The sequence below is a fragment of the Homalodisca vitripennis genome, chromosome 5, assembly GCF_021130785.1.
Source record: "Homalodisca vitripennis isolate AUS2020 chromosome 5, UT_GWSS_2.1, whole genome shotgun sequence".
Lineage (NCBI taxonomy): Eukaryota > Metazoa > Arthropoda > Insecta > Hemiptera > Cicadellidae > Homalodisca > Homalodisca vitripennis.
The window spans coordinates 170,442,408-170,457,350 of record NC_060211.1 but is presented as its reverse complement, the minus strand read 5'-3'; the positions used below and the strand labels follow the sequence as shown (position 1 = coordinate 170,457,350).

The 14,943-nt window shown below is 31.0% G+C and overlaps 1 protein-coding gene across 2 annotated transcripts in view; it reads right to left on the bottom strand.

Moving 5' to 3' along the window:
• Positions 1-14,943, bottom strand: part of LOC124363149 (serine/threonine-protein phosphatase 6 regulatory ankyrin repeat subunit C-like) — a 101,397-nt gene that overhangs the window by 70,970 nt on the left and 15,484 nt on the right. The gene's annotated exons all lie outside the window — the stretch shown is intronic.

Sequence of the window (14,943 nt, the reverse complement as noted above, 5' to 3'; positions counted from 1 at the left end):
TTTTTGGTCATTATTATTCAAAACTTCAACGGCACATTAACAGTCCAGGTATTAGCCGTCGTCATGAACGTGTTGAATAGTATCAAAACTCAACTGAAATAATAGTGCAAAGCACCTTCTATTATAAGTAGGACTATGACTGTAATATAGCAAGGTTTAAAAATAATTTCAGTAATATATAATACTGAATTTTCGACATGTATATATATATATATATATATATATGAGTCTAAATATATAGACTCTATAAATAGGTGAGTCTAAAAGGACTTTACAACTTTGAAATTATATAGATATTTATTGACTTTACTTACAGAGTTTACGAGGGGGTACCCAAAAAAACTTATTTAGAATTATTTTATAAAAATTATATATTATCAAATTTTTTACAATACGACCTTATCTCCTTCAAAATAATCTCCATTACAACTAATACACTTGTCCCAACGGTATTTCCATTTATCAAAACATTTTTCGTAGTCATCTTTAGAAATGGCTGCAAGCTCGAGCTTCGTTTTTTTCTTAACCTCTTCAACGCTGTCAAATCGTTGACCTTTCAAGCCTCTTTTCACGTGTGAAAATAAAAAAAAGTCGCATGGAGCGAGGTCAGGCGAGTAAGGTGCGTGGGGCAGCGGAACCATGCCGTTTTTGGCTAAAAACTGCCTAACTGAGATGGCTGTGTGTGCCGGTGCGTTGTCGTGGTGGAAGAACCAGTCTCCAGTCTGCCACAAATCGGGTCTTTTCTGGCGAACTTTTCGCTGAACCGAGCTCCAAGTTAACCCACTACTCTCTGATAGTTCCTCAATTAATTGTCTGTCGACGGTCGGTGAGCACAAGTTCACGAATTTTCTCAACATTTTCGTCCGTTCGAGAGGTTGATGGACGTCCAGAACGAGGTTTGTCTTCAATCGACATGTCGCCATTTTTAAATCGAGCGAACCACTCGTAGACCTGAGTTTTCCCCATAGCATCATCTTTGTAAGCTGTATTCAACATTAAAATAGTTTCTGCAGCATTTTTACCAAGTAAAAAACAAAATTTCACAGCTGCACGTTGTTCACTTAAACTTGCCATGACAAAAAACGAAACAAGAACAAAACAGGGTTAGCGAAAACAGTCACTACGAACGAACAGAATGCACTAGGACAACGGAACTGGGGTCACTGAGCTCGCAATGGGTTGCGCGACACACGCCTAGCGGCAGGAATGTGTACTACACGCTGCCGGCTGCCAGCAATACAATTCCGGTTTTTTTGGGTACCCCCTCGTATATATGTGTCATTTTGTAGCAAATTACTTCAAGTTTGACTCCGTAGTGCTGTAGTACCAAGTTCCGCCACTGCGAGCGCCAGCTTCGTCTGTACTAAAATGGTTACCTTCACTGGTGCGGAGCGTGCTCGCTGTGTGTTATTGTTTCATGAAACAAACTCTGCTACAAGTGTTCTGCGTAGATTTCGCACGGAATACGGAAGAGACCCTCCAAGCAGGCCTTCTATTATTTACAGTTAGGACAAGAATTTTGTCGAGACAGGTTGTTGTGTTCCGTCATGAGAAATTGCCAGGTCGCCCACAGGTTAGTGATGATACTGTCGAACAGGTCAGGGAAATCTTTGACCATAGTCTTAAAAAATCAACGCAGCGTGCAGCTGTGGAGATTGGAATTCCACAAAAGACAGTTTGGCGAGTGCTACGGAGACGTTTGCACTTAAAACCATACAGACTTACGATGGTATAACATATCACTGATTTAGATAAAGCTGCTCGTGGAAACTTCTATGCTGTAATGTTGGATCGAATTGGGGAAGATGAGACATTCCTGAACTCAATAATCTTTAGTGATGAGAGTACCTTTCATATCAGTGGTAAAGTAAACACCCTTAACTGCAAAATCTGGGGGAACGAAAACCAAAGAGAATCCCTTGAACGAGTTCGGGACTGTCCAAAAGTGAATGTGGTTTGTGCAATGAATAAATTTAAAGTGTACGGGCCATTTTTCTTCATGGAGAAAACTGTCACTGGTATCATTTATCTTGATATGTTGCAGAATTTTTTGATTCCTCAAATTGATGAAGATGAACAACAGGATGCTCCTTTCTACTACCAGCAAGACGGAGCACCACCTTACTACCTAACAGATGTTAGGGATTTCCTAAACGTTCGTTTTCCAGGTCGCTGGATTGGGCGTTCAGAACCAATTGCATGGCCACCTCGTTCCCCCGATTTGACTCCTATGGATTCTTTTCTATGCGGTTTCATTAAAGATAACGTGTATGTTCCACCTCTACCAGCCAGTCCTGAAGATGTAAGAAGAAGAATCTCAGCTGCGGTTGCTGAAGTTACACCAGATTTGCTAGAACGGGTGTGGCGAGAAATTGATTACCGGTGGGATGTTTGCCGTATCACTAATGGAAGTCACATCGAACCGAAATAAGAATATGACAAAAAACTTGAAGTAATTTGCTACAAAATGACACATATATCAAGTCTGCAAGTAAAGTGAATAAATATCTATATAATTTCAAAGTTGTAAAGTCCTTTTAGACTCACCCGGTATTATGTAGGCCTATATATGTCAAAAATTCAGTATTATATATTACTTAAAGTATTTTTAAGGCTTGCTATATTACAGTCATAGTTCTACTTATAATAGAAGGTGCTTTGCACTATTACTTCAGTTGAGTTTTGATACTATTCAACACGTTCATGACGACGGCTAATATCTGGACTGTTAATGTGCCGTTGAAGTTTTGAATAATAATGACCGAAAACCGTAATTGTTTCTTCAACGTTAAATGTATTAAGTATAATGAAAAAAGTATGTGGGCTTCAGAAGTGTCCTTTTAGTTCTTTAGACTCTCCCGGTATATATATATATATATATATATATATATATATATATATATATATATATATATATATATATATATATATATATATATATATATATATATGGTGTCCCATATCTCTCTGGAAAAAGGTATACCACGTTATTGCTCAGGTAAATGCAATCACATTTTACCATATGAACATGGGTCTCTGATGCTTAGTTTCCCATCTGTCTGTCTGTGTTTTCACAAAAAAATTAATAAGTAGTAAAGAAATGTATGTTCTACCCAATTCAAGGTCACAAGACGTCATCACTCAGGAATGCAAGGTCAATAACCTCCCCCTTTCCCTCCCACCTACTCAGGTCATTCACCCCGCAAGGTCGGTCGTTGACCATGACGACCTTGGACTTCAAGGTCAACCGATGAACTTGACCTTCATGGTCTCTCAATGACCTTGACCTTGAGTTGTAAGAACATTTCGTTATAAGACTTGAATCGTCATACAACTGTGACAACACATGACTATACGTAGTTTATTTATGATTTACGTCATACAGCTGTGACGTTAGCGTAACGATGTAGTACTTAGGTGATTGCGCAGTGTAAATGCACATGACTAGGAAATGCCAGTGTGATTAAGCCACGCGCAGTGCAAGGTTGTTTTTTGCATCAGCATACTAATAATTGTGTACTTTGCATCCGCCAGAGATATTAGGTGATTAAAAATATGTTATTATATAAGTACACGTAATGCACATTATAGGATTGATATGATTGGTTAAAATTAATATAAATCATGATTCATAAGAATCTTTTTTTATTGACGTCATAATTTTAGTATAAAACGGAGTTATTTGTGAACGAAATCATTAGTAACGAACAACGTCTCATATAGTGATTATTTAGTATGTGTGTGTGTCAATACAGGTAATTAAATAGGGAACTTCCTAAAGAAAGGCTATTTCAACTTACCAATGTTTTTAAAGTTTTTGTGCGAGAAAATTTAAATTAAACAAAAGTTGTTTTAGAATTAAACAATCAAACTTTCATATTAAATATTGATAATTGGAAAAAGTTTAAAAAAATATTTTTCTGTTATTGATACTGAATTTAGATTGAGACATAATAGTTTTGATGATGAAGATACAACTGATTAACTTGACTATAGAACAGTATCATTTTCCAATCCTGTGGTTAGTAAATGTTATATGAATGTTATGTGTTATATTAGAAGAGTATGAAGATAGGAAATCCGAATGGGAACAAATTGCAAGAGACAGAGTTCGTTTTAGAAAAAGAATAGCTGAATTTGAAGAAGTGTTTAAATCAACTTTGAAAAAGCCAAGTGCAACGTGAGTGGAAAACTTTTATGTGTGTTATTGAAAGACGAGTTGTGAAACTTATTTAATGCCGCCTCAAGGTCGGCAACCTTGTGAATAGTAATGAGTGATTTAATAAACCATTATATTTCTTCACTTCCACTTGAGTTAAAATTTAAAATATTGCTTAATCTTTCATATGAAGATGTGTAATTTATATAAAACGATTATTTTTTGTATTTATTTTGTAAAGAACACTGTATTCAAAAAAGCATGCAATATTTTCTTGGAAAAGTAATGTTATTCTTAATAAAACTTTAAATAAAGATTCTGTGCATGTAGTTTCTTTTTATGCATCTAGACTGTATTTAGGTCAATTTTATTCACATCAAATTTCTTCAGATTTTGTAGCTTACGTAGGTAATCATTTATATAAATGGCTACATATTTTTTATAAAAAAGGAAATTGTTATGTTGAGGATGGGTGTATTACAAATTATGCAATATTTGTAGGTGATACTAACTTTAGTGTTTCTAAATTATTAGATATTAATATATTACGAAGTGTTACAATAGATTTTTTGAGAGTTAATTTTTACGATAATTTTAGATTTTTCAGAACACAGTGAATATTGTTATATATCAATATATAAAAATCTTTTCAAAAATTTAATGATTTAATATGGTTACTTAAAGAAAATCAAAACGTAGTTGGTTTTTTAGTTTTAATGAACTGCTATTGTTATTGGTTAAATGTGCTTGAGTGATAATATTTAGTTCATATTCATTCTACTTGTTGAATTGAACAGGTAAAATGGAGTATTCTTACAGTAAAACTTTTATTGTTACAGGAGATATGAAAGTAGTTGTTAGTGGTTGGCAAACCCAAGTTCAAATTTGTATTGCAAATAAAGATAATAAAAATAATTTAGCTTATATGGATTTTGATAAATGGACTGAATTTAAAAAAACAAATTAATACTATTGATGGTGAATTTTGGAAGAGATTAAATTACCAATATAGTACTTAAAATATATTATTTTAATTCTTTGTTTTATAGGATGGAGTTTATACTGAATTTTTAAGAATTCAAAAACATTATCAACGACTTTGTCATAAAAGAGCTTGCTCTAATATCAACGAACGAACAAGTGTATCAACTACAGTTATTTCAACCACCGTGTAATTTTAACAAACTCCCTACACATTTACAAAAACAAGTTAATTGGTTAGAGAAACAACATCACGGTTTACAATGGAGTTCTGGTATTAAACATTATTCTGAATTGAAAGACGTTTTTAAAAATATAAAAATACAAGGTAAAATTTATGTAAAAGGCCATGAAAAAGAAAAGTTTATAAAAAATTTGCTATCCAAATTCAATGTTGAAGTAATTAATCTTGAAAATATAAATTGTCCTAGTTTATGTATTTTAAGAAAACAAATGAATGTAGATATATTGAAGCCATGTGTATTTAATCATAATTCATCAAATTGCGCATATGTAAATGTACATGCAATTTTAAATTGGTGGAAGAATACAAAATATGTTAAAGAAAATTTTGAAAAAATAAATACAGCAATTAAACTTTGTTCCATAATTGGTTACACAAATTTGACAAAAGATCAATTAGAATATCTACCAAAAGAATATATAATAAATCACATTATTAATATTGATTGTATTTATGATAAGTTACCAGTTTATTTGAAAAAATGACAAGGACATATTGAACTCACTACGTTGTCAAGAGCATTTTTCCCAAGAATTTGTAAAAATGATGGTCCACAACCGAAAATAAAGGACTGTTACTTTTGTAACTATGGTGAAAACTGTGTATAGTAAATAAATATATGTGTGTTTTTGAAAAATGTTTTCTTTGTATTTACCCTGCACTTATTCTTTATAAATACTGAGAGACCATACAAATATAAACTAGTGTTATTTACTTTTTCATATCAGCTATGAGTGTAAAAGAGGAAATAGCAAAAGAACTGCACAGACAAGCACGTAAAAATTTTCCTCGGCGATATGTAGAATTGAAGGGATTAAAAGATTTATATCAAGCGGATTTAGTTGAAATGATACCTTATTCTAAATGTAATAAAGGTTATAAATATATAATGACAATGATTAATTGTTTTTCCAAATTTGCAATAGCTGTTCCATTAAAATCAAAAAGCGCTACTGATGTTGCGCTAGCATTAGATCCAATTTTATCAAAATTTCCAATGAAGCATATTCAAACTGATGCAGGAAAAGAATGGTTTAATGTGAATGTTCAATCTTTATTCAATAAATATAATATTAATCATTATAAATCTTTCTCTGATTTAAAAGCAAGTATCGTAGAACGTTGGAATCGCACATTAAAAAAATAAAATGTGGATATCATTCACTGTGCAAGGTAATTACTCTTGGCTAAATATTTTACCTAATTTGGTAAAACAATATAATAATACAGTTCATCGTACAATAGGAATGAGACCGATTGAAGTGAATAGTAAAAATGAAAGAAAAATATTAACTAGAATTATAAATGCAAGAAAATAATTTTACTTAAAACAAACATTTAAGGTTGGTGATTGTGTTAGAATAAGTAGAGTTCAACATATTTTTACAAAAGGTTATTTACCAAAATGGAGCAATGAAATTTATACAATATGGAAAGTACAATCTACATTTCCTGTTACTTACATTTTAGAAGTTGATAGAGGAGAAATAGTACAAGGCGGATTTTATCAACAAGAATTAAGTAAAACTAAATTTAACGATATTTATTTAGTAGAAAAGATAATAAGACGTAAAGGTAATAAAGTTTTAGTACGCTGGCTAGGATTCGATGAATCACACGACAGTTGGATTAATAAAAAAGAATTATTAAAATGAAATTTACTAAACAAAGTGTACAAATACCAATAATAAATTTGGATAGATTAGTTAGCGGAAAGTCAATTGATATGCATAAAACCAAAAAGCATGGCGATTTGTTACCTGACACAATAAGATGTATAGTATGCGGCCCTTCTAACTGCGGTAAAACTAGTTTAGTTTTAAATTTACTATTCTCACCAAAAGGTTTATTCTTTTCCAATGTTTATATTTTTTCTAAATCATTATTTTAAGAAAAATATACATTTTTGGAATGTGTGTTAGCAAATATAAAGGAAATTGGTTATTTTTCTTTTTCCGATAAAGATGAGGTTCCATTTCCTAGTGAAATTAAACCGTATTCAATTATGATTTTTGATGATGTAATATGTGAGTCAAAAAAATATAAAAAATTATTTTGCAATGGGACGTCATTGTAAAATTGATACTTTTTATTTATGTCAAACATACAGTTTTATACCTAAACAGTTAGTTCGAGATAATGCAAACTTTATAATATTGTTCAGACAAGATGATAGAAATTTACACCATGTATATAATGATCATGTAAACATGGATATGACTTTTGAACGGTTTAAAGAAATGTGTATTACAGTATGGAATCGTGGGAAAAATAAATTTGTAGTGATTGATAAGGATAGAAGTTTAAATAATGGACGTTATCGACTAGGTTTTGATGTTTTTATTTCAGATTTTTAAATTAAAATATAAAACTAGTTTAAATGTTATCATTCATAGTGAGTATTTTGTTGAGTTAACATCATGGAGAAATTTGATGAGTCTTGGTTTCGAAACAAAACAAAAGACGATGTGGTTAAAGAAATACATAAATTAAGAAAAAAATGTAAAAATAAACATAGATCGATTGAACGAGAACAGTTTGACACAGAAGAATTGTGGGAAAAACAACTGAAACCCGTGTCGGAACCGTTAAAGAAAATGTTAAAACAAGAAGAAAACGAAGAAGAAGAAAATAACAATAGAATAAATGTACGTAAACTAAAATTATTTAAAACCGAAATTGAATCCGATTCAGTTCCTCTAAAATTCCGAGTTGTAGATCCTACTCAGGGTTTAAAAAGAAAACAAAAAATTAATTTACCAACAAAACATGATTTTGAAAGTGATTATGAATACGATGATGGTACTTTAGACATTCCAAAATCTAAAAGAGGAGTAATTCAAATTCCGAATGATAATAACAGTGATATGGAAACAGTTGGAACGGATGAAGAGGAAGAAAAAATGGAAACAACAACAACAACTGCTGTTACTCCAGCAAGATCAGATGTTTTTGAAAAAATATATCAAACCCGGCCTACGGGCGAGGAACTATTAAAAACACCTGAAGGAAAACAACTTGCTAAATATTATACTGAAAAAGATTTCACAGGTAAAATAGCCAAAGACTATTTTTCTAAATTAATAACAGGCAGTATACATATTGATCATAATTACGGGTTACATGTTGAGGGTGATTCTAGGAAAATCGGTGATAAACTTGTAGATATCAACGGTGATGATTTAATTATTGATGGAATACGATATGAAGGAACATGAGGACTTTGTGAATTAATATTTATGAATAATCCTAATGCATATATTTACTCTGAAGATGATTTAGAAAATTATTATTTAATTATAATTCAAAAAATGTACATAAATCTAATTATTCGTGTGCAGGAAAAGTAAGATCAAATAGAGGCTTCAAGTATAAAAATATTATTTCTCGAATATTAAAGAGAAGAAAACCGAAATCTATGAAGAACGCTAATACCGATGAAAGTGGTAATCAACAAGCAGCCTCAGGTAGTGGAATAGTACTATCTAATTTTTCTTCTTTAGAAAAAAAAATCACAGTCAAACAAAGATAATAATTTTCCAATACTTAAAAAAAAACTCTATGATGAACACTTATACAGATGAAATTAATCACCAAGAAGTGTCAGACAGTGGAATAATATTATCTCATTTAAAACCAGATGTAATTTACTATGATGATCCTAATGAACTGGTCGATAGGTTGAGAATGTTACTGGCTTCTCAAAAAGCGGGGAATACAGCACATTCAAATGAAATAAATTCAATATTAGAAGAGTTATATGAATTAAGAGATAAATTATTTTAATAAATAATGATTACAATACTTGTATTTTTCATTTTTATTTCATCCTTTGTATCTGATAGTAGCTATGAGTGTTGATAAGTTTGGTCATTTTTCGAATGGTAATGGTATTAGTTCTAGTAGTCTGAGAGGAACTAAGGGTGATGGATTCCATATCGACGGTGATGGAAACTATGATGTATTAAATAAGAGAATCTGTAATCTAAGTGATGCAGCAGAACCTAATAATGCAATAAATATTATTACTTTCAGCGATGCTATTCAAAATTGTCTTACAATAATAAATAAAAAAGTTGAAGAATTAAAAACTGATTTTCGGGGAAATGTTACCGTTTTAATTAATCATCTTGAAACTAAATTGAAAAATGAAATAAAAAATAGCGAGCAATCGATTTTTAATATACAAAATTATTACATTGCGCTGGTTAAAAAAGGAGGATCTTTAATGTTAGTCCCAGTATTAATAATAACGATTTTGTGATAAGACAAGAACTAAACTCAACTAGAGAAAAAATAGAGCAAACAGATAGAGAAATAAAAATAAACACTAGATTTAAAAAACGAATTCGAAAATTTTACTAAAAACGAATTTATAACTTTAAAAAATGATTATTATAATGGAATTAATAAACTTGACTCTTTGTGTCGTCAACACGCTATAGCGTATGCAAAATATAGTGATAATAAACAGAGATCTATTGCGGATCGCATATTAGCTGAAGGCGCTTGGGAAAGAGTTAGAGCATCTGATTCAAGTTTAGGTGAAAAAGCAGCCGCATGGACAGTTACTAATATCATGAAAGCAAAACCAAACTTGGAGGAGGAGGTGGAAAAAAGAAACAGTCGAACAATTGCTCTAAATGTAAGAAAAAAATAAAAAAGAAAGTTAATAAAAAGAAAACGGTTAAAAAAGGTAAAGGTTTATATTTAAGACCGTATAAAGGTTCTGGTCATTCAAAAAAAATCACAATGTTCTCATCAAAAATAACCGATCGCTTAGGTAATAGACCATTGACGAATAAAGATATATTAAAATGTGCAAAAAAACTTAAATTACCACGTTTCAGAGGGGTATTTATGCGCGATTTATTACCGATTAGAATACGCAATAAAGAATCCGCAATTATAAATTTAGACAGTTATGCAGGACAAGGTACACACTGGGTATGTTTTCACAGAATAGGTTTAAATGTTGAATATTTCGATAGTTTCGGGAATTTACGTCCACCAATTGAAATTCAAAAATATTTAAAAAGTGTTGATGGTAACAAAGTGAATATAAAATATAATTATTTTCCTAGACAACGAGCCGGCACAGTAAATTGTGGTCATTTGTGTTTAGACTTTCTAGCTGTACGAAGATGATTTGTGTTACTGGAAAACATTCAAATTTAAAATGTTCTCGTTTTCCACCTCTGGATTTGAGTTCGTCTGATGAGTGGGAAATGGGATTTTTAGATTTAATGACATATAATTCAATTCCAATTGTTGAAGAAGATATAAATAATAAAATCAAGATTGGTACAGACGTACTGCGTTTACCAACTGGTGCATACGAGATAGAAGATAATAAGAAATATATTACAAAAGATTTAGAAGAAAAAAATCTTCTACCACAAATGGTAGACTTTACAGTTCCAAATTCTATAGCGAATCTAATAGGATTTACAAATAGTCAAAAATTAGAAGCAAATAAATGGCATATGTCACCTAATCAGGTCGCCATTAATAAAGTGGATATCATTCGAATCACTTGTAATATTGTTAAAGGATCTTATAGAAACGGGATAGAAGGACATGTGCTTCATGAGTTTTATCCTGCTAGAGCACCCGGTTATAAAATTGTTGAAAAACCAAATATTGTTAAATATTTACCAATTACAAAACAATCAACATTAGATGAATTTTATATAACATTAGAAGATCAACAAGGTAACTTAGTGAATTTTAGAAACGAAGAAATTAATTTAAGAGTTGATATAAGAAGAAAACAGAAATAAATAATGGGTATTGTATTTCCGATTAGAGAAAATAATAATAGTATTACAACTAGCGTTTCTAGTATAAGAAATAATAAATTAAAAAAAGATATTAGTCATGTTCGAACTTTGAAACCGTTAACATTAAAAAAGTTAATTTTTCTACAAAATATTCCGGAATTTAAACGAATTAAAAATGAGTAATATATTAAATGTTAAAGAAAATATAGAAATTGATGAATCGCTTATAGAATGGGAATGGCATTCCCACAATCCATACACATCTAATTCTTTTAAAAATAGTGATGAAATTCGTATTCCTGTTCATCAACAAGATGCATATACATCTCCTAATAAAAGTGTTTTACTGATTGAAGGGAAAATTATTAACTCTGCTGATTCGAAAGATGATACTACTTCAAATCTAGTTCATAACTGTATGGCTTTCTTATTTGATGAAATTAGATATGAAATTTGTGGAACGGAAATTGATCGTGTAAAGAATATTGGTATAACTAGTACTATGAAAAATATACTTACACTGAAACCGGGAGATGAAAACTGGATTAAAAATGCAGGCTGGAATCTACCTGCGATGGACGTTCTTGCAGATAAAACTAATTTTTCATTTTGTGTACCGCTCCAATTATTATTGGATTTTGCAGATTATAAAAAAATACTTTTGAATGTAAAACAAGAATTAGTGCTGATACGCGCTTCAACTGATAAGAATGCAATTGTTCAAGCTACACCAAGTCTTCATGCGTGTTCATTTCAAATAAATAAAATTGTTTGGAAAGTTCCTTATGTTCGTGTTGATGATAATATAAGATTATCATTACTAGAAATTACTGACTCTGATCCGCCAATAACAATGGCGTTTAGAAAATGGAAAATTCATGAATATCCCTCACTTCCTGTTTCTAAAGCTCAGACTTGGACTGTTAAAACTACATCTTTGGTGGAAAAGCCGCGATATGTAATAATAGGCTTTCAAACAAATAGAAAGGATAAAAATGATAAAAATTCATCACATTTTGATTTTTGTAATTTGGGAAATATAAAACTTTATTTAAATAGCAAGTATTATCCTTATGATAATTTCAATGGATGCAACGCACTGATGTATGTTCAAGATTCCAGTCTTCATATTATGCAGGAAGTGATAACCAACCTTGTCTGAGTAAAAATGAGTTTTTACAAAAATGTCCACTTTTTGTTATTGATTGTTCAAAGCAAGTCGATACAATAAAAACTGGAGCATTGGATATAAGAATTGAATTGCAAGCGAACGAAGACTTTCCAACTGGAACTGCAGTTTATTGTTTAATTATAAATGATGCAATTGTACAATACACACCATTATCAGGAATTGTAAAATATATTATGTAAAAATAAATGAAATTTTTTTATAAATATTGATGTTGTTATTTTATTCTTGGATTACAATTAGGAATACAAATAAAAAACAATAATAAATGGTTACATAGAAATAATTTATTTAATAAAAACATAACATGATAAGGTTAGTACATTATAAATAATATATATATATATATATATATATATATATATATATATATATATATACACACATACAGTAATGGACAAGAAAACAAATGTTAACAATTTTTTATCTTTAGTAATTTATGGTCATACGCTAATGTGTGAATACAGTCGTCTGATATAAATCTTTTGTCATCATTTCCATTTAACGCTATTTTGTTTATTGTAACTGTTCTTAAATTATGTTTTCTTGATTGAAATATTCTCATTTTTTTTCTTAAATTACAAGACATAAATAAACAATTTTTGTAGTCATAGAAATTAATATGTTTTTTACTACTGATTTAATTACACCTTTCGCTTTTTTAAATTCATTTTTTTACAATTTTCTAAATAATTATCGTTCATCGTTCTATACGTGTACAATTTGCTTCTTAATCCTAGAAATTTAACTATTGGAACACTCATGCACTCGGCTTTAAAACAACCTAATTTTTTCTTGTTGTGTTCAAAAAAACATTTATGTTCTTTCGGATAGTCTGACATATCAAAATAATTTTTAATTTCTAAATTAGTCAAATCTTCATAAAAATCAGTAGTAAAAATTTCATATCCCCTATTTAGCATCCCCTTTATCTTTTTTAGTGCTTCTTCCAGAGCAAAGTTGAATAGAATTGGTGATATTCCATCACCTTGCCTCACTCCTGTATTTATATTAAACAAGTTTGTGTACTCCTTTCCCACCTGTACTTTTCCTTTGGAGCTGCTTACACAGAGTCTTGCTAGACTTATCAGTTTATTTGGGATACTAAACCTTTTCAAAATGTTCCATAGACTAGCTCTAGAGATACTATCATATGCTTTTTTAAAGTCTATAAATATTATATACAGATCCTTATTGTATTCATAGTATTTAGAAGCTAGCTCTTATTATAAATATCTGGTCTATTGTAGATCTTTCTTTCATGAATCCTGCTTGATGATCTTCAATGTTTCTATCCGCATACTCTTTGAGTCTATTCAATATTAGCTTGGATAATATTTTGTAGGTTGTGTTGAGGAGAGATATACCTCTATAGTTTTTACAGTCCAGTTTGTCGCCTTTTTTGTGAATAGGTACAATAACTGCCTCTTTCCATTCTTTCGGGATTAATTGCGTTCTCCATATTTTTATAATCATTTTGTGGAGGTATTCTAAAAGTGAGTCACTTCCATGTCTTATTAACTCTATTGGTATTGCATCATCTCCTGGTGCTTTTCCCTGTTTTAAGCTTTTTAGCACATCCTTTACTTCTTCTAATGTAGGTTCTGATATCTGTTTGTCATAACCTGGTGGTCTTTCTTGTTGTTCTTCTGTTTCCGCTTTCTCTTGCTCTTCTTCTGTTTCTGATATTGCTCGTTCTTCCGAATTTAAAAGATCTTTGAAATAGTTTTCCCAGACCTTGAGTACTTCTCTAGGTTCATGTATTATTCTTCCTCTTTCATCTTTAACACCCTGGGGTTTTGGTTTAAAACCTTTTTGGAAGAATCTTATTCTTCTATAGAAATCTTTTGTATTGTTGTTAGTGAGGTCTTCTTCCGCTTTCTGGAGGGTGTTATTTATATATTTTCTTTTTTCTGTTCTTAATGTACGGTTAACACATCTGTTGATCTCCTGATACTCTTCTTTGTTTTCGATTGTTGGATTTGTCAGCATCTTCTTCTTTATGTTCCTTCTTTCTTCCACTAACAATCTGCATTCTTCTTTAAACCATGGTTTCTTTGGATTTTTCTTCTGAGTAAAGATTTTCTTTGCTGCTTCTTTTATAGCCACTATGAAATTTGACCAAACTTCTTCTACTTCTTCTACTTGTCCTTCCCGGTCATTGTATTCAGGTTCTACTTCTTTTGTTTGTAGTGCAGCAAACCTATTACTCACCTCTATTTGGTACTCTACCACTTTGTGTCTCTCAAAGATTATCTTTCCTTCCACTTGATTTTTGTCCCTCTTTTATATCTTTATTCTTTGACTAATATTGGTTTTGACTAGATAGTGATCTGATCCTAGTTCTGCTCCTCTAAGGTTCTAACTTGTGTAACAACTCTAGCGTGCCTTGCATCCACCAAGACATGGTCAATCTGATTTTTTGTCAGTCCATCTGGTGAGGTCCAAGTTTGCTTATGTATGTTTTTACGGGGAAGTCGTGTGCTGGCTATTGAAAAATTTAATGCATCTGCAAAGCTTAATAGCCGTTCACCGTTGTCATTGGATTTTTCATGTAGACTTTCCGATCCTGCCGTCTTCTTCCACA